This window comes from Tupaia chinensis, unplaced genomic scaffold, assembly GCF_000334495.1.
Source record: "Tupaia chinensis unplaced genomic scaffold, TupChi_1.0 Scaffold000010_1, whole genome shotgun sequence".
Classification (NCBI taxonomy): Eukaryota; Metazoa; Chordata; class Mammalia; order Scandentia; family Tupaiidae; genus Tupaia; species Tupaia belangeri.
The window spans coordinates 4,552,175-4,571,564 of NW_006159440.1; the positions used below are offsets into that span (position 1 = coordinate 4,552,175).

Here is a 19,390-nt window from a genome sequence, read left to right on the forward strand (position 1 = left end):
TTATCTTGGAAGAGGCAAGGATGATCTTACAAGGAAGAACAGGTGTCTGGTCTGCAGGGGGAGATTTAATCTCTGTGAGTTCTCAAATTAGGAACACTAATACCTACTTCATCAGGTTGTGTGGTAATTATATGAGTTAATTCAAGTAAAGCTATAAGCCAATGCACAGTTCAATAATGTAGTGCTATTTTTAAAATTAAGGAATCAAGAAAGATGGTGCTGGCAGGTGACATGGTGGTTGGGACACTGGACTCTCACATGGCCAATCACTGTTAGAGTCCTGGGCCTAGAGGCTTGCTTTCTCTCTCTCTTTCTCTCATCAAACTGAAAAACAATAATAAATGAAAATCAAATAATTCTTTTAAAAAAAATAGAAGAAGATGAGGTTCTACAGCATGTCGATCACAATACCTGGCACTGAGAATACACAACGTACTGGGGGTAATGAGATCACTGGTGATTTAGTACGGTTTTAGTGGAGTAGCAGAGATGGAACCAATATTGCAGTGAATTGTGGAATGAATGGAAATTAAAGAGTAAACAAGCAATTCCAGTGTTTGCACTCAGAAATAGAGAACAGAGAGGGATTTTGATAACTGAAAGTGATTTCAACTGGAAGAGGGAGTGGAAAAACTAAGATGGTACAGACTTCAACATATCTAAGTGTTCACAGAAGTTAGAAGAGTTTCAGGACACAGGAGAGATTGATGAAAAAAATCTGTAGATTAAAGCTGTGAGAGGGGCCAGCAGGTGGTTAAGGGCGTTGTACTCACACATGGCCAACTGCATTTCGAGTCCCCGACCTGGCGGCTTGTGTGCTCACTCTCTCTCTCTCGTTCACTGTCCCTCTCTGGTCAAATTAAAATAAATACATAAAATAAAGTTAAATAAAATAATTCTTAAAAAAAAAAAAAGCTGAGAGGGAAGGGGGTCAGCGGGTGACTTAGTGATCAAGGCACTGGACTCCCACATGGCTGACTGCAGTTCAAGTCTGGGATCCAGTGGCTTGAAAATCATGCTGAGCACTTGTGTGTGCATCCCCAGAATGCCGATAGGAGAATGGAGGAGAAGAGATTGTGGCATAGCCATCCCCCTAGGGGTGATTTCTCACTTTCCTTCTGTCTCTCTCTGGCAAGTACACATGCCCTATGGCAAAAACCTAAAAAAAAATTTTTAAATAGCTGGGAGAGGGTGGGAAACAATGGGATCGAGGGCACTGGACAGAAGAAATACCTAGTTTTACATTATAATAAGAGAACGGGAGGAATGAGGATGTAGATAGCTGCTGTGAACATTTATGAGATGCTGAGAAAGTTCTTTTCGAGCTTATTTTCCCTGAGAAAATGGGTTAGAGTCAAATGCTCAGGTATTAGGCATGTGGAAAGGTAGGAGGTTTTAATAAGCAACTTTGTAAATATTAGCTCTCAAGAACATAAGCATGATAATTAACCAGGGAAACACGGGAAGATTGCCCTGAGGGGCTAGTTGAAGTTGAATGCTTTCTCTCCATCTCCTCTTATTTTCCCCTGTGGAAATAAAAGAAGATTCACCAAAAGATTACAAGACAAGGCTATTTTTTCAGAGTCACTTACAAAGCGACTCGTTTTGGCAGAGACTCCTAGGCAGGGAGAGAAGTGGGAAAGCTTTGCTGAAGAGAAAATAGGAAGGCTTCAGGCATGCGGACGCCATCACCACTGGAGCAAGCCCACTGGAAACGGCTGTGTGTGATGGATTAGAATACAGATGACTTACACTAGGCTTTCTGTGATTGGTCTAAAGTTAGAAACAGGGATTTAAATTAGGAAGCTTTCAGTCATTAATTAAGTCCAGATTATTTGAGGCCAATCATTATGGAAATTCTGGTAGCTTCCGAGATTGTTAATAAAAATAGCAGTCTGATTCCCTGCAAGTCTGACTTATAGTAGTTAGAATTCCTGAGCTAGTTATTGTGCATAAGAGTTTGGTTTCCAGGGCAGGTTTCTGTAGGCTATTGGTCAGGATTCTATCTTTATTAGGCTGGGCATTGTGCGTAGATTCAGGTTCTTACCAGTTAATTATTCTTGAAATTTAAAACGCCCTTCTATTTAGAATCTGTTGTTCCCTTTAAGCTCAAAGAATATAGTACCTGAGAGAAGAGACTCAGGAAATAATAATGAAATGAAGGTAAGGGAATTTGTGGAAATAACATCTCAAGGATTCAAATGGAAATGTCAGTTGCACAGTAAAGTAACAATTTTTAAAACTGCAGTGTATTATGTTGAACTTTGGATGAGGCAAACCAAGCTGCAGAAGTACATCTTCAGACACTTCATGGATTAGAAGACAGAGATTTTAAGACATTACTTATCACTAATTTCCCTTTTTGTGCATTTAGAACTCAGGCCCAGAAAGAGTGAGTGACTTGCCCAAGCTCTCTTGGCTACCTGGGGCTGGACTTTCATCTAGTATTCTTCCATTATCATTGATCTAGGAAGTAGCCATCATGCCAATCATGCTGCAAATCTGGAATCACGAAGTTCGAGTAATGCAAGATGTTGACCTAAACAGTTCAATAATTATTTAGCAAATCTGTCTAGAACCATAATAAACTTCCCTATTACTTATATTGGCTGTTTAGGTTAAGAGAGTTTAAGGAGAATTTAACCTTATAAGTGTATAACCATAAGGCATCATAAGTTTTTGATTAATGGTATGTCAGAGTGTGCATATTTTTTAGGATTATTTCTCATTATTTTAGAAATTTCCTTGTTCCTGTAGAATATTTGAGAAGCATTTTACCTGAGAAGAGAAACAAGGGTGTATTACCATTGGCTGAGTGTGTGTTGGGTTGTCGGGAAAGTCACGACGTATTTTTGCATAGAAAAACAAAAATACAGCATGACTTTCCTGACAACCTAATAGTATCCCATTACTTTGTCTTCCTTCATATGATGAATTTCTATTTCCTTATGGCCTTATGAGAAAATGTAAAGATATCTTTCCACCAGTGGCAAAAGCACTGAGCCATATAGAGAGTACTTTTTACATCTAGTTAGGAAAGCACCCTGATATCAGCTGGAGAGAGCTATGACTTCTCCATTAACATTGTCATAGTGAAAGCTGCACAAACTCTTGGTGTATAAGAAACACAGAAGCTGGGGAACCAGCAGTTAGCGTAATGGCTATGTCGCTGGACTCCCACGTAGTCGACCGTGGTTCGTGTCCCGGACCCGGTGGCTTAAAACTCACGCTGGGCACATGTGCATGTGTGTTCAAGATCCCGAGAAGAGAATGGAGGAGAAGGGATTGCAGTGTGGCCATCCCCCCTGGGGAGTGATTTCTCGCTTTCTGTCTCTCTGTCTCTCTCTGTCTGTCTGGCAAGCGCACGCGCCCTATAGCAAAAATCTCTCCAAAAAAAAAAAGAAACACAGAAGCATTTCCCTGAGTTTCGCCTGGATGTGTGGCACTGTAAGGGTAAAACAAAGGAATTTGACATTGCTCATGAGTTCAAAGGGTAAAGAGAGGATGAAAAGGGAGAGAGTGGGAAGCCAGGGTCTAGTCTCCGAGCCCTGTATTCTTTTTTCCCCTGGTGCTTGAAGACACCCTGATAAAGTGGCCTAGAAAAATATTTAAATAAGCATTGAAGAACCTAGGGTTGGTATGCTTCAATCAGTAATAACCAGAAAATGCTGAGTTCAGGGACCAACAGATGGCATAATGGTTACGTTGCTGGACTCTCACATAGTTGACCGCAATTTGAGTCCCAGACCCAGGGGCTTATATCTCATGCCAGGCACGTGTGACTGTGTGCCCAAAATCCTGAGAGAAGAACAGAGGAGAAGGGATTACAGCATGGCCATTCCCCTGGGGAGTGACTTTTCACTTTCTTTCTCTCTGCTTCTCTCTGTCTCTCTGGTGAGTGCACATGCCCTATTACAAAAATTCTCTTTCTAAAAAAAGAAAATGTTGAGTTCTAGGAAGGGGATTGCCTTTGAAGTCAAATACCCTTGATCAGGTCGCTGAGAGAGAATCAACACCAAATGAGTGGGAGTTTCTTCATGTCTTCCTGAGCGAGTTATCTGAGACCTAGACCCAAGGCCCGGATTAGTGTTTGTAGAACAGACACCCCAGTTTCAGGTTATATCTAGATACAGGTAAATACAGATATATTTCAAAGTCATTCTTGTCTTTATGTTGGTCATTTTATTCAGATATTCATTCATTCACTCAATAAATATTTATAGTAAATCCACTGTGTACTAAGTACTATGCTAAAGTATACAGGTATAACAGCAAAACAAACCTGGTCTCTGCCTGCGCTTACATGATTCCAAGTAATGAGTAGACTGGAGAAATAATACCTTAAATATTAATACTTTTGTTTAATGTAAAAAAATATGGAGATAGCTTTAGGGATTTCTGTTTTTAATGGAGTTTCTCAAATTGGCAGACTATACTCTACTGATTGAGAACAGCCCTAGCATAATTGTAAAGTAGCCTTTCTTTTTCATTAAAGTTCTTTTCTAATAACACACACTGAGCCCTTAATACTAGCTAGGAGCTCAGCCAGTATGTTATATCAGTCTCAAACTACGGAATATAGCAAGCCCATTAACACAGTGACTTGGCAGTACAACAACTGGGTAGGCCATTCTAGCATTCTTACTGAATGTCTACTTAATCCAATCTTTCTTACCTCTGTTAACCCTTTGACATCTTTTCTGTGACTTTTTTAAAAAGCTTATTTCTTCCTGGGAAAGAGAGAGACAGGACCAGGGAAACAGCACCTCCAACTTGGTCTTGACACTACAATCTACCCCCCAACCTCAGCCAGCCTGGATCATGAGTTCTCTCATGCCTGGAGTATGCAGGAAGGTCTCCAGACACAAACACAGACCCTCCTCCTATGAGTCAGCCTCTCAAAGCACTGTGTTTTGCCCCTGACTGGCCCCTCTCATTACCCCCTTTTTTTCTTAATTGCCAGAGGCAAGAACACTCACCAGAGAGAGCAAGAGACAAAGCACCCTAAATGGAGCATGGTCATGCCACAGTTCCTTCTCCATTTCTCCATCTTGTTGAGATTTGAGGGATGCATGCACACATGCTAGTGTGCTATTCAAGCCATTGGTGCCAGGTTTCAAACCACAGTTACGCATGTGGGATCCACCTTCCTTAACCAATAGACTATGGAACTGGCCCAATTCATTCATTCATTCATTCTTTCTTTCTTTCTTTTTCTTTTTTTTTTTTTATAAACATAAGATTATACATAATGTTACCAGAATTTTAACAGTAAATTCAGACCACAATTGGAATCACTGCCCCAGTAGCTTGAAAACCATGGCAGGCATGTGTGTGCATGCCCAAAATCCCAACAGGATGGAGAAAAGGATAAGGGATTGTGGTGTGACCACACCCCGTTGGGGGGGGGTGCTTCTTCTCACTTTTTCTTGGTTTTTCTGTCTCTCTCTGGTGAACATAGGTACCTTTTGAAAATTAAAAAAAAAATTATACAACTGTAATTTTGAGAATTTTTTTAAAGTATACATACAATTACTGTGTCCTTAAGAATCATTCTTGTACATAGCAAAGGATATGAATGTCGAATATGGTATCTTGACCTTTTATATCATTTACAAAATGTTTTAAAAAAAAATCCAAAGGAGTAGACAGAGACAGAGATTGCCAGCGTCCTAACATACAATAAATGAACCCAATGGAAATGTTCTGTGTTCTTTAGAAATAAAGACCGGATTTTAAGGTGCTTTTTTATTTCTTTCCCACTGTAATTACCACCATCTCATAAACACAAATGTCATTAATTAGCTATACTAGAGGGATACAGGCCAAAAATTAGTTACTTTTTATTTCCTTTTTACCCACAATGGCCTCTTAACTTTGTTTTCCAGGCTGAATAAAATCCTTTTGTACACTAGGCTTGCAGCTAAATAAAACAGAAAGTAGATTCTTTTATCTTAGAGTTTTAGAAACCAGTAACACATATCACATACCAGAGCATGTCTTTCGTAATTTTTCACAAGCAACATGTTTGAAGGTTGCATTACATACAGTCAATTGCACTGCTAAGGATTTAATGCCTTTGCCTGAAGAGTGTACCAGTATATTAATTTAGTGGTGCATTAATGCTCTGCATTTAGGGTCATGAGCTTGTATCACCAAGGCTCATAGATATCTAATAAGGTTCAGTGTGATCTTTATTTTGATTTTATACATTTTTTTCATGACACATAAAATCATTTACGTAAGCAACATTATCTAATCCTAAAGCACACCAGTCTTCCATTGCACAGTAACAGTCATATAAGACTAACTTATGTTTTAAAAGTAGTCTGGGGCTAACTAGTGGTATGGAGGTTAAGGCAGTTGGAGCCCAAACGGCCAACTATGTGTTTGAATCCTGGATCCTGTGGTTTGAAAACCAGGCTGAGCACATGTGCATGCCCAAAATCCCAAGAGGATGGAAGAGAAGGGATTATAGCATGGCCATCTCCCTGGAGAGGTGACTTCTCACTTTTCTCTCTCTCTCTCTCTCTCTCTCTCTCTCTTGTGAGCACAAACAACTTTTAGCAAAACTAAAAAAATTAAATATAATTTAAAAAATAGTCTGAACATATGGTTTCTGCCACAAATTAAATTAAAACTTCTGTTTTCAACAATCTATTCATCTTTGATTCAGTAATGTAAAATAATGGGGCACCATGGGAAGATAAAGACCTGCTGAAATGGCAAATTTAGTAAAGTAAAATGTGTTTAGAATGTTGAAGCATATTTAAATCACCAAACATGAAGAGATCAATCATAATTTTAGGCAAAATGCCTAGTAGGGTTCCAGAAAGAGGATGCACTGGGGCACACTCCAGATGCTTGAAATCACACCCAGAACCTGGAAAGGGCTACCCCCCACCACCCCCATCCAGGTAAGCATCCAAACATGTCTCTTAGATGAGAAGGAAAGACTCAATCTGCTAAATCATTCCTCTGTCCCTTGACAGGGAAACAGGGCATGGGATGGGTTGTTTACACATAGGGTTTTTTGGAAGGAAAAGATGTCTGTAGAATAAGGGCCAAAATATAGAAAATTTGTCAGGCAGATTAATGTTTTCTACAAAACATAAAATAATAAAGGTCTTATGATGCCTTGGCACTAAGCTGCAGGCCTACATCATACCGTTGGGAATGCACCTTTGACGCAGGGGAGAGGGCACACACATCACTGCCATGTTCGCTGGATGATGGAAATGGCGCCTCCAGCCTAACAGAACGAGGTGGCAGAGGCTCAGAGCCGCTGCTCAGAAGTGAGGCTGCCCCAAGGCCAAGGCCAGAGGCAGCTGCTATTCCAGATCCATCAGATGGCCTCGGTGCCCAGATAGAAGCCAGTCTGTGGTCACCCCAAGCAAAGTGTAGAAGAAAGAGACAGCCAAATGTTTCTGTCATCTCTGGAGCAAAGGATTTACCAGAACTCAGCAGACACAAAACTGAAAAGGCATCTTGGTGATGGTTCATCACACTTCTCCAGGTGACTCAGATGTCACGGGGAAAATAGGGGAAGAGATATGTGCTTCTTGAAAAAATGTTTTTCATTAAGAGTCGAAAAGATGAGATGCTACAGTCAGCCATCAAGAGGGTGGGGCAGGATGCTCCATGCAGTATTTTTTTTCCCTAAACTCTCCATTTATTTCTTGAGAGAGAGGGGCATCCCCACAGCAGGGTCTTCATACTGCGCTCCTTCCCACCCTCAGGCAGCCGGGATCCAGGGCAAGGAAAGTGCCTGGCATATACAGGGAGACCTCAGGATGTGAACCCACAATTTTCCCATATGGCCTTAGCATCACAAATAATTGGGGTCTTCTGCACCCCCACAGCTGGCCTCTATTGCGTATCAATTAGACCAAAATGAGTAGTTTACACTCTGCTAATTGACAAAGGGCTTGCTCACAGGTGCCTTCACAGCAGACCTCTTCCCAATAACTAGAAACCACAGACGACAGCCGAGGGACAGGAGTAGCCATGGCTCTTTCTCACCTGCCAGCCAGATACTCGCAGGGAACGTATGGGGGTATTTCTTAATTAAGAATAGAGAAAGATGGTCTCAAGCTGCTTCTACACATGCACACTTGTGATTTAATAAGGTTTTAAAAATCAGTTCAATTTTAGTAAAGATGTTTTTGCTAAATTGATTAGAGCTGTAAATTTGTCTATATCATGCTAAATAAATATGACTCCTAACCTGCAGCTTTGATATAACTTAGCTTGTACAAACACTACATCTAGGCTTTTAAGGAATGTAAAGAAAAAAAAAAAAAAACTTGCCACTCTTCATCTTGCTCTTCAAATACTTCAAAGTAAATATTTTTTCTGTGTCAAAACTTGCAATCATCTTGCTTTGGTGTAGTTGATGTCAAATAGCCTGAAAGTTTTCATTTTCATTGTTTTAGTTGCAAATAGTCATTCATAATGAATGAATTTCTTTTTCATCTTCTCTAGCAATATGGATTTCTTCAGCATTACAAGGCTCTGTAGTTGTCTTTCTTCTGTACCATGTAATAATCTTCCTGTATTAAAAGTGAAAGTAGATTAACTGAATTTTCACCTCTAATTTTTATCTGATATGTTTCCTAGAGATACAGCAAGGTGTTTTCACTAGAAGGCAAGTTTTGGGTGACCTCCTAGCAGCTAAGCCTGTTGGTCATGTCTTCTCTCCCCGATGTCTAGACCGCTCAGCCTGCTTAAATAGTAGCTGACACTGACAAAAGGAGAAACACTTCCATAGATAGTATCTCATACATGGAATTGGTGCATTTCCTAAATAAGAAAATTCAGTATCCACTGCTCCAGCTAAATATTTGTCTGTGTCCCAGGGTCTGTAGGTCATTCAAAATGAGGGATGAAAAATCCGTGACTGCTCCTGGCCTGATACCTATGTCATTAGTCACTCAACAAGAATCACTCAACTTTAGAAAAATTTAGATAACATAGCCACGTGTGCAAGCAACTGAATTATTCAGTATGCAGCTTAAATCATTTAACAATGCTCATTTAATCTGAAAATAGCTCTGGGGACCTACCAAGGTGTGAAGATCCTTCGTTTGATCTGTTGTCATAGAAAGCACACCCAACTGCCAGTCAGGATGCTCAGAGTCCGGTGTGACATAGCCTAGGTCAGTAGGGATCTTGACTTGTTTTCCCCATCTTGAAGTAAAGTGGCTGCATATTAGACCAGGGGCTGTGAAACTACCTTCTCAGAAGCCCTGAAGCTCTGACCAGTTCCCCGAGGCCATGTTGGCTTGGGACTGGGATAAAGCCAAGTAAGAACTCTTAGCCTAGTTCTAGTGGATATAGTGGGGGCAGCTTCACTTTCATCTGTTAAACCACTGAATTCGATAATAGAGAAGATTCTTTCCAGATTAGAAATCATATGAATAAAGAAGTTAGGTCAAGTCATACTTCAGTTCACAAGGAGTTTATAATCTCATTCAAAGAAAAAGATATTCGAACATTTAATGTATAAAATAGCATTATACCTGCTTCCACTCCACAGTGATATAATCTATTGGGTCATCAGGAAGTGAGTTATGACTTTCCCGACAAGCCAGTATTATGCAATTCTGCATGTAAATGGTTAATGTAAAGGACATTCATCCAAAAAAAGAGAAGTTCAGGCTGTCATCAGGACAAGGCTCATGATATGAATATTGAAAAATATATTTTTTATTATTATTATTGCAGTAGGTGGGAAAATATATTAATTGTGAGTTAAAGTAGCTTGTTTTTAAGAATGCCTGATATCTTAAGACTCATTAGAATATTCATAAAGTAAGACACCAGCTATGTCTAAAATGAAATACTATCATTATCTATCAGTAAAGGGAAATTTAAATAGGTCATGATGAAATATATTAGGAGCAAACATATATTTATAGGTTAATGGACAAAATCTAAGACCCTGCTTTATTACTTTTGGTATAATAAATCATATCTGTTAATATCAAAACATTTAAACTTAAACGTTGTTTTTCTAAAAGACAGTGGTCAGACTCTCACTAAATGAAATTCTGTTCCAGAAACAGCCATATGAGCTAATAAGCTCTGCTCGAGCTAGTGAACATCCATGTACTATTTCCGTGTTGTAAATACTTTTCAACAAAGCAATGAAAAGCCACTGTGCCCATTGCCTGGTGGAAAATCAGGGAACCACCTGGGAACATGAGTGGCAGGGAGCATGCCCTCAAGAAAGAAGTGGGCGCTTCGTCAGCTTGGGGTCACCTTGGAGGACTGACTGGTCTGACTGAATTGATTAAGACTAAGCCAGAATCTCAGAAGGATTTACAGGGCAAATATTTCAGAACCCCAAGGGCTCTTTGCAAACTCAAGGACTCAGTGTCCTTGATTACTTGATTAATTTGACTAGATCTTCCCAGCCATAAATAAATAGGGAATCGGCTTTTAATTACACCTGAACTTCACTCCCAAGATTCCTCAATACATGCAATGGTTTTTTGAATTCTTCCTAGGTGGTAGAAATAGGAAGATTTTATTTTTTTCATAATTGGATTGTGTATGTTTGGAGAGGGAGGGGAGTATTTATACCCATATAAGATAATGTAGTTTTTTTAAAACACTCACAATTGTAATGTAAGTCCCTTGTGTTCAGAATTAGAAAACGTTTCTCCAAAGTGATCCTGCTCTTTGACCTAAGAGGTGTTCCTTCTTCACATGACTTATATGAAAAGCCATGCCATTCTATTTTTGTTTTATTTAATTTACTGTTTAAAATATAAGAATTTAAATATATATATGTATGTGTGTGTGTGTGTGTGTGTGTGTGTGTGTGTATACATGAACATATTTTCCCAGTTATGATTAGGTCCATAGTTTCTGTTGTGAATTTTTCCCTTACAGGTCTAAATTTAGCCATTTTCCCATATTGCTCCCCAGTCTTCATTGTTTATCATTGCATCATATTTATCAAACTTACATATTTCTTAGTGTTAGTTTGGCATTGAGAAACTACAAGACATCTATTTCTATGTAAGAAAACCTTTTCAACTAATGGAGCATTCAAGAGCAGCCACAGTCACAAGGCCTTTATCCCCGCTGAGGAGGGCCACGGGGATTTCCTTCCATAGAAACCCTGGGTATTTGGATGTCACAGCCAGGCTATGCCATTGACCTTCGTGGTTCACTCCCTTTTACCACTTCACCTCCATTCATGCCCAAGGTGACAGCTGTAATCCGAATCCTACCCATCACATAATGTAGCTAGTTGAAAGCTATACAGTTAATAGGAAGGTTAATTAGTGCCTTCACCAATTGAACATACGTCTTCCTTGTTATGGATACAAGTAATTGTTGCATGAACTTTAAAGATGCTGTTCATAGACAGGTAACTAGACTGGTTTAATCAACTCGTATTCAAATGGGCAATACCTTTCAGAGCAGTGGGGGAGGGCAGAAGGGGTGCTACAACTTTTTTTCCCATTTTGTCCATCTCTTCCCTCTTGCTCAAGGTCTAAGGAAAAGCTACTGCATCCTGTAATAATCCATCATTCTTATCCTTCCCAAGACATTTATACCTTTTCTTGAGCATAATGTTTATACTTTTTTTCCCTTAACTGTCTGTTTGGGGTGACCTGATTTGACTGATAAATTCTAAAAGGGCATGGATTATGTCTCTTTTGCTTATTTGGTGTAGATAGCCCCTGCAGGTTTGAGATTGATGCTAAGTAATTATATTATTGTACCTCACATATTCTTCTCTTTCTTCACTTTTCTAAACCATTTCCATTTGTCTGATGTACTTATAATAATCTCTGTTGACATTTGAGCAGGATAGTAGCAAATACCACTTTAAAGCTCCCTCGGTGCAGATGAAATGATGATAATAACACAACACATTTTTAGCACTTTCCTGGAGCAGTCAAAGCCCTTCAAAGACATTAATTCATTTATCTTCACAAGAGCTGTATTAGAGATAACTGGAGACAGGTATTCTTGGCATTTTACAAACAGATTCTGAGGTCACCTGAAGACCTTTTAGCAAAAATCATAGAATATTACAGTGACCTTTCAACTCTGATTTCATGGATAGCACAGAGGTCCAGCAGCCCAAAATGACTGGCCCAGTCAGCAGCAGATTGGGCTGAGAACCTGAAGCTGGGACTCAGACATCTTTGTCGTAGGTAGGCTGTGATCTCACCCTTGTGTGGCTGGTTCCAGGAAGGCCAGGATCCCCAGGAGGCCACACAGAGCCCCAGGTGTCGAAGGCAGTGGAGCAAAGCAAATGAGCCAAGAGCAGCCCAGGACAGCCTGTCCTTCCCCTCTGTGAACACACATTCAGTCTGATCCTGGCTCTCACACTGAAGATTGTCGGCTCGTTCTACACAGATCACTCATCTCACTACTAATAATTCATGCAAATAGGTCATATTTTATGAATTTGGACTGTCCTTTTATTTCATAAACCCAGAAAAATTTTCTTTTTTTTTTCTCATAGCAGCTCTAATCAGCTCTTTGAGTGCAACATGGGACATGCCCTGAGAAAAATGTGCTATCGCCATAACACATTAGCGAATTCTTTTTAATGAAGAAAAATAATAACCTTTTTTGTTTATTTTAGAAGAGCCTAAACATGTGATAGTACTGATCTGGGACGACATTTTCTAAGTGACATAATTAGTTTTGATTCCTCCAAGCAGCCACATTTTCCTGGTCTAATTGTTTTTAGGACAGCAGACTGAGTCATAACACAGCAAATGCAGAGAAAGAAGAATAATTGAACATCAGAGGCCTTCTAATGCCTTCCAGCCCTAATCCAAGGGCGAGGGAAATGTGTGACTTCTGAGAGAGATGAAGATAAATGCATCCACTTTCAAACAGAATTCTAATGGCCCTTCCTTGGACACTGGAGTTCAGGAAAGGATTAGTTGTCAGGATAGAGAGGTAATGAGTGCTCACCTTGGAAAGAGTCTTCAGCAGATCAGGCTTTTGAAAGATAAAGTCCAAAAGAAAGCACAGCTGATGGCTTGTTATCAGAGGCGTGCATAATGATAAGTTTTGCTCTTATCATTTTCCCAGCCCCTAAGAAGTTTTGTAGATAATGCAGGTTAATTTTCAGGTTCTTGCATCAATGAGTATGTAAAGGCTGTCCTTGGTGAGCTTCAGAAAGTCCAAAGGAAGGACTTCTCACCCCATTCCAGACTGTGTTCAGCATGTCTTTATAAGCTCCTCCAAGAAGCTGTCGTGCACGTAGGCCAGATAATTTCTTCCTAAAGTTGGCACACACTCTTTTTCCAATTCAGACTTGTTTTGATGCACTTCAAATCAATGAGCATTTCTTAATGTCTTGTAATAGCATTACTTCAGCTCTCGAGGAAACAAAGGTGAACAGGAGGGAAGTACTTCCTATCATACATTCCTAGCCTTTACCCTCAATCTTTCCTTCTAAATTTTAATATTGAAAAATTGTAAACCTTCAGAAAAAAATGAATGAATAGTGCAGCAAAATCCATATTTTTCATTGAGATTTACCAATTGTTAATAGTTTTTTTCTATATTTGCATTTCTGTATGTCTATCCATATGTGCGTGCATGCGTGTGTGTGTGTGTGTGTGTGTGTGTGTGTGTGTGTGTTTTGCTTTGTGAATCATTTGGAAATAACTTCAAGATATGATGACACGAACCCCTGGAATTCTACAGCTTGCATCTCGTAAGAACAAGGCCATTTTCCTACGGACTACTGCACCATTATCTACTCTAAAAAAGTAACATTGATAGTAGAATATTGTCCATATTTATATTCCAATTAACCTTTAAATCAGAGCTCTACTAAAAAAGCATGCATTGTGTTTAGCTGTCGTGTCTGTAGAGTCTCTTTTAATTTAGAAAAAGACCTGTGCATTTTTGGTCTTCCATGATATTGACAGTTTTGAAGAGCCAGCAAAGTTGCTAACTTCCCTATATTCTCATTTGTCCAAAAGTTTCCCGATGAGATTCAGGTCACCCTTTTCAGCAATTATTACATAGGTGACCTGTGTACATTCCTAGCATCGTATCAGGAGACAGATAGTGCCAGCTTGTCCTCTCGTTAGTGACACTAATCTTGATCATGGGCCCAGACGGCATTCACGGGATCTCTCCACTCCCTTTTTTCCCGTGGAGTGCTGCTGTACTCTAGGGCTCAGACAGTGCCTTCAGTTAATGAGAACCACACCGGTCTCTAACATCACCTCCGAGTAACATCTCCCAGGCAAACAAGTACACTCACTCACTTTCACTCCCTCGGTTTTATTGATTTTTAGAAATGTTTGTGCTACTTGCTTTATACTTGTATTTAGTTTTACAAAAGTGTCACTTCAGAGTCTTGGGAAGCCAGGCCAAGGGCCGAGACTCCGGCAAGCCTACGGTCCCCCATCACCCAAGCCTTCGCCTTTCTCTTGCATATACAGCCCATTGTGTATGTCAGTAGTGTCCCTCCATTTTTCTGCCCTCTGGGTTTGCCTGCATGTGTGTCTTTCTCATGTCTAACATGTGAGGCCCTTGAGGATAGGCACACTCATCTTTGTATTCCTAGTGCCTGGTACTGAATTCCATCATAATAAATACCTAAAAATCAAACAAATGCACACATGTGGGCCATGATGGCACCTGAAATGATTTTAAGTTATTTCACAAAAGCTGATCTGGCAGAATTGTATTTGTCAGTTTACCTTTTAGCCTGCTACAAGCTAAGCACTTGAATTGAGGCAGTTGCTAACTGTTCAAATCACATCCCTTCCCTCCCTCTGTCTCAAAGAGTGTCTTACTGTGTCACGATCCTCCTACCTCAGCCTCCCGAGTGCTGTAGCTGGGATCACGGTTATGTGCCACTATGCCTGCCTTTAGGGTAGGCTGGGAACTGAACCCAGGCCTCCCCTGTAGACTTGGCCTGCAAAACAACAGTGTCTCAGCAGTATTCTGGGCTGTGTTTCTTTTCATGTATTGTCTTTTTGTCATTCTAAATGACAAACCTGACTTGATTTATCAACAGAATAACAGAAACCAGAGAATATTAAAATGCCCTGAATGCTTATTATATGCCATATAATGCATACAACTTCCAGGCAAAGTAGACATCATTCTTCACATTTTACAGGTGAGGAAACTGAGGCCAAAGTGTTTAAATAACTGAATTCATAGACTAGTGAATGGTAGAGCCAGGGTTCGAACCTAGATCTGACTTACGAACCTCATCTTTTTGGGGTCCATATTGTTTTGATGAGAGGTGCCCTTTCTGTAAAAGCACCTAAGCAGAACAGGCATGCAGGCGCAGAGAGACAGATGCTCCTACTCTGGCTTTCCAAGGCTGAACGTCTCAGAGGCCTGTGAACTCTGCTCTACCCCGTTCTTAACCAGCTCACTAGTGCCACAGCCCACTGAGCCAGCTTGTGGGGATAAGGTGGACAGGGAAGCAGGGATAAACGGCACATTCGCCCCCAGCCCCTACCTGACAGGAAAAGGGTTCTGCTCTGTAGTCCTCAGTCTGTCCAGCAAGATCACTAAAATAGTAAGTGCCTGATTCTCATCCTGACTTTTGGGAAAGGAAACAGATGATGGTGAAAATTGTAAAAATCTATATTAATATTTCTCCTCTTTTTAAGTTTCACTGTTTCGCTAAAGTACGACAGCTCTAAAAGATTGCCTATACTTCTGTTCCCTGGTGTATCTCATCTTAAATTTCATGAAAATAGGGACTTAACCAGTCCTCAGTGGCCAATATTCTTACTGTCTTGACTTAAGACAGCCTGTCCCCAGAACAACTGATGACCATGGCTTTGAAGCTTTTGCCTTCAGACAGAGCGCACAGTATTATGACATGTGGTCATTTGAAATCTTAACCATAGATCTGTGACTTTTATTCTTGTCCTTGGTTAAAAACATGACTTAATCTGAATGACTGGTTACCTTGGAGCCACTGTCATTAGCTGTGCTCTGCTTTCTGTAAACAAAGGGAAAAAAATCTGAGTCTAAATTTTCAAAGTTCTGGACAAGTCCTCTAGGGTAGAAATCAAGAAGTAATTTGTTTTCCTTCAATCTACCGAAGCTATCTCTGCCAGTTCCATGCACTTAATTTCACGATTGGCTGTCAAACATTTGGGCAGGCAGAGTTCAGCCATAATTCCAAATAGTTTCCACAAAAGTTTTTTTTTTTCTTCTAAGGAAGACTTTAAGTCTTGTACAGAAGACCTTTTCAAAATTAAATAGTTGACTAACACAGTAAATTGAAATTCACGATTTTGTGTTTCAGCTTATTTATTTTGCCTGTCTATCACTTTCATTGGACTTCTGTGAAGTTAGAAATAATCAGATATGTTTGTTACCTTTAATTATTTGTAACAGTATTATACCTGGTTTTGGTAGAACTTTAAATATTACAGAACAAAACATACTTTACAAGTATGGCTAAGTGGCCTACTGAACTCAAAGAAAATGTTTTCTGCAAAGAAAATATTGCAACTTCTTTATGCCCCCAAAGACCCATTTCAGCTTTTTTTCTCTTTGAAGAATAATTAAGATGCAACTGTGTCTTTTAAAAAACTTCCATGTGTAATGTGGGTATCTTCCCACAGTAATCTAAAATGCATCATCTGGGACCAGCAGGTGGTGTAGTGGTTAAGGGCGCTGAACTTGCACATGGCCAGCCACAGTTCGAGTCCCAGACCTAGCAGCCTGCTTACTCACTTTCCTTCTCTCTCTCTCCATTTCCTTCTCTCTCTCCCATTCTGCCCCTCTCTGGTCAAATTTAAATAAATAAATAAAGTTAAATAAAATAATTCTTTAAAGTAAATAAATAAATAAATAAATATAAAATGGATCATGTGTCTCTAGAAAATCAGAAAGGAATTTACATGCAACTACAGACTACAGGAACGATTTTATGCTGTTGTCGTTTGAGCCTAAGTAAAAACAGGGTCTTAATCTAGTTAACATTCAGAATCTTAAAATACATCATGTCAAATTCAGATGGGTTGTACACTAGGGAATTTCCAGTTGGAAGTTTGCAGGCCTAATGAAGTATCCTAATTGCCTTTATGACTAAATGTTGAAGAAGTTCATCGTGTTCCCCATCTCCTTTTCTCTTGAATGTTGGAAAAACCTTGAAACCCTAGGCCTGAGTGGGTCTCAGAAAGCCACCTGGTGAGCACCTTGATATCATGAAGACCACCATTCAGCAGGTCATCGTGTCTTTTTTCTTTTTTTCTCAGAAATATTTCATTATATATATATATGTGTGTGTGTGTGTGTGTGTGTGTGTGTGTGTGTGTATTTGACCAGAGAGATAGGGGAGCAGGGGGAAGCACTTTACCTTTAAAAATTAATTTGGAATAAGACTTCTTGAGGGAAAATCCAGCTTTGCCATGTACCACTTGTATAGCCCTATGTAACTTCATCTTTATTTGTCTTCATTTTCCTTTTATCATTTTTTTAAAGAATTATCTATTTAATTTTATTTATAGTCATCATCATTATTTTTAGTTTGTTACAAGGCATGAGTGCACACCAGTGAGAGACAGACAGGAAAAGTGAGAAAGTGAACTACCAGGTCTGGGACTCGAACCATGGTCAGCCATCTGGAAGTCCAGCGCCTCAACCTCCACACCACTTGTTGGACCCCATGGTGTCTCACTCTCAGAGAAATTCCAAGTTGATTTTGCTGTGACTCCTTCTATGACCATAACCCTAGCCCATTATTCATATGATAGAGTCTAGGTATGTAAATATCTTTCTGTTTATCATCACTGCTTAGACGTTTCATCTCACAAAAGTTCTGAACTACTTAGAAGGCAAGAGCTTCTTATACTGAGTTTCATAGTAGGAGACTATTCATAAGATCATCCTATACGCCTATATAGTTTTACTTTACAATATGTTTGCAGTAGTAAAGATGTTGAAAACTATGAAAAATAACTTGGGTTTTAATAAATAAACTGGTAATATTGATTTTGCCGTATTCTATAATACCAGTTCTGAATTTTTGTATTGCCATGTCAGGATTTCCTCAGAAAGAGAGCAGGCTCCCTCTAGTGGTAAGTGAGCATTGTAGTTCGATTTTATTCCCCAGCGCTGTGTAGCTTCCAGGTAGACATTGCTTGAAAGAAAAGAGACTGCTTGACTCTTACACTTTTAGATTCATAAGTACACTGTTTGTTCTCTTTAAATTTTAGAAAAGAAAATAATATTGACTATTAAGAAATGTTTAGAGGACAGTCATGAGTGGAGAGTCATATGGATGAAATGAACCACTCCCAATAAACAAAGAAAAGTACAGTTACCAACTGAGCTAGATACTAACTTTTTAGGAAATGCACACGTGCACGTGTGTGTGTGTATGTGTGTGTGTGTATGGAATTTATAAACATACAAATTCTAATAATATAACTTAACTCTTATGCTTTTACTTTGATAATTAATTCCTCTTATCTCTGGCCCTCACCTTATAGCTGAGCCTAAGTGGCCTGCTCAAGATTACACATTTGCGTCTATCTTGGCCTTTAGTTCCTCTTCATCTTAAGGAATTAAACCACATTCACTTTATCTTTTCTTACAAAGGGTGGGGGGGATGAAGGGGGAGAAAGGGCCAAAATCTCATCCTTTTTTTTGCAGGTAATTAGCTTGCTTTCCATGTCAGTAATACTGGAAGCTAAAACTTTATTGAATATAATACAATATAAAATGTTAATTCAGGATCATCAATGAATGTTATAATTGCAGCCAAGCAAGGAAGTAAGTAATATATTATAGATACGGTTTTTCATTTTACAATTGGTGAAGAGAAATTTTAATATAGCTTTGTATTTAGAACGAGATCCCAGAATGGTAAATTTCCAATAACCATTTCCAAGAGCAGTGGTTACAAGTTAGAGAAACTCTCAATTTCAAAACCCCACCTCATTTATTTCACCAGTTCTACTTTTATACAAGAGAAATACGTTCAGGGAGGGTTGGAGGGGGCAGTCTTCAAAAAGTTTACGGAAAATGTGTATTATGAAAAGAAACTCGGTATGAATTTTGAAAGTTTTTTGCACCAAAATAAACTCATGCTTTTTTTTAAACTCATGCTTTAATTCCGTATTTCCACAGACTTTTTTTTTTTAGAGGTTTTTACTATAGGTCGCATGCACTCGCCAAACAGAGACAGAGAGACAGAAAGTGAGAAATCACCCTCCAGGGTGGATGGCCATGCCACAATCCCTCTCCTCCTTTCTCCTCTCAGGATCTTGGGCACGCACGCACACGTGCCCAGCATGACTTTTAAGCCACCGGGTCCGAGACTCAAACTGTGGTCTACTATGTGGGAGTCCAGCTACATAGCCATTATGCTAACTGCTGTTCCCATTTCTACAGACTTTTTTTT

At 39.5% G+C, this 19,390-nt stretch overlaps 1 protein-coding gene and 1 pseudogene across 2 annotated transcripts in view; both read left to right on the top strand.

Annotated features, from left to right (window-relative positions):
* LOC102468351 (ataxin-3-like) overlaps positions 1-15,668 on the top strand; it is a 35,220-nt pseudogene extending 19,552 nt beyond the window's left edge.
* Positions 1-19,390, top strand: part of TPK1 (thiamin pyrophosphokinase 1) — a 427,050-nt gene that overhangs the window by 405,015 nt on the left and 2,645 nt on the right. The window lies entirely within an intron of this gene.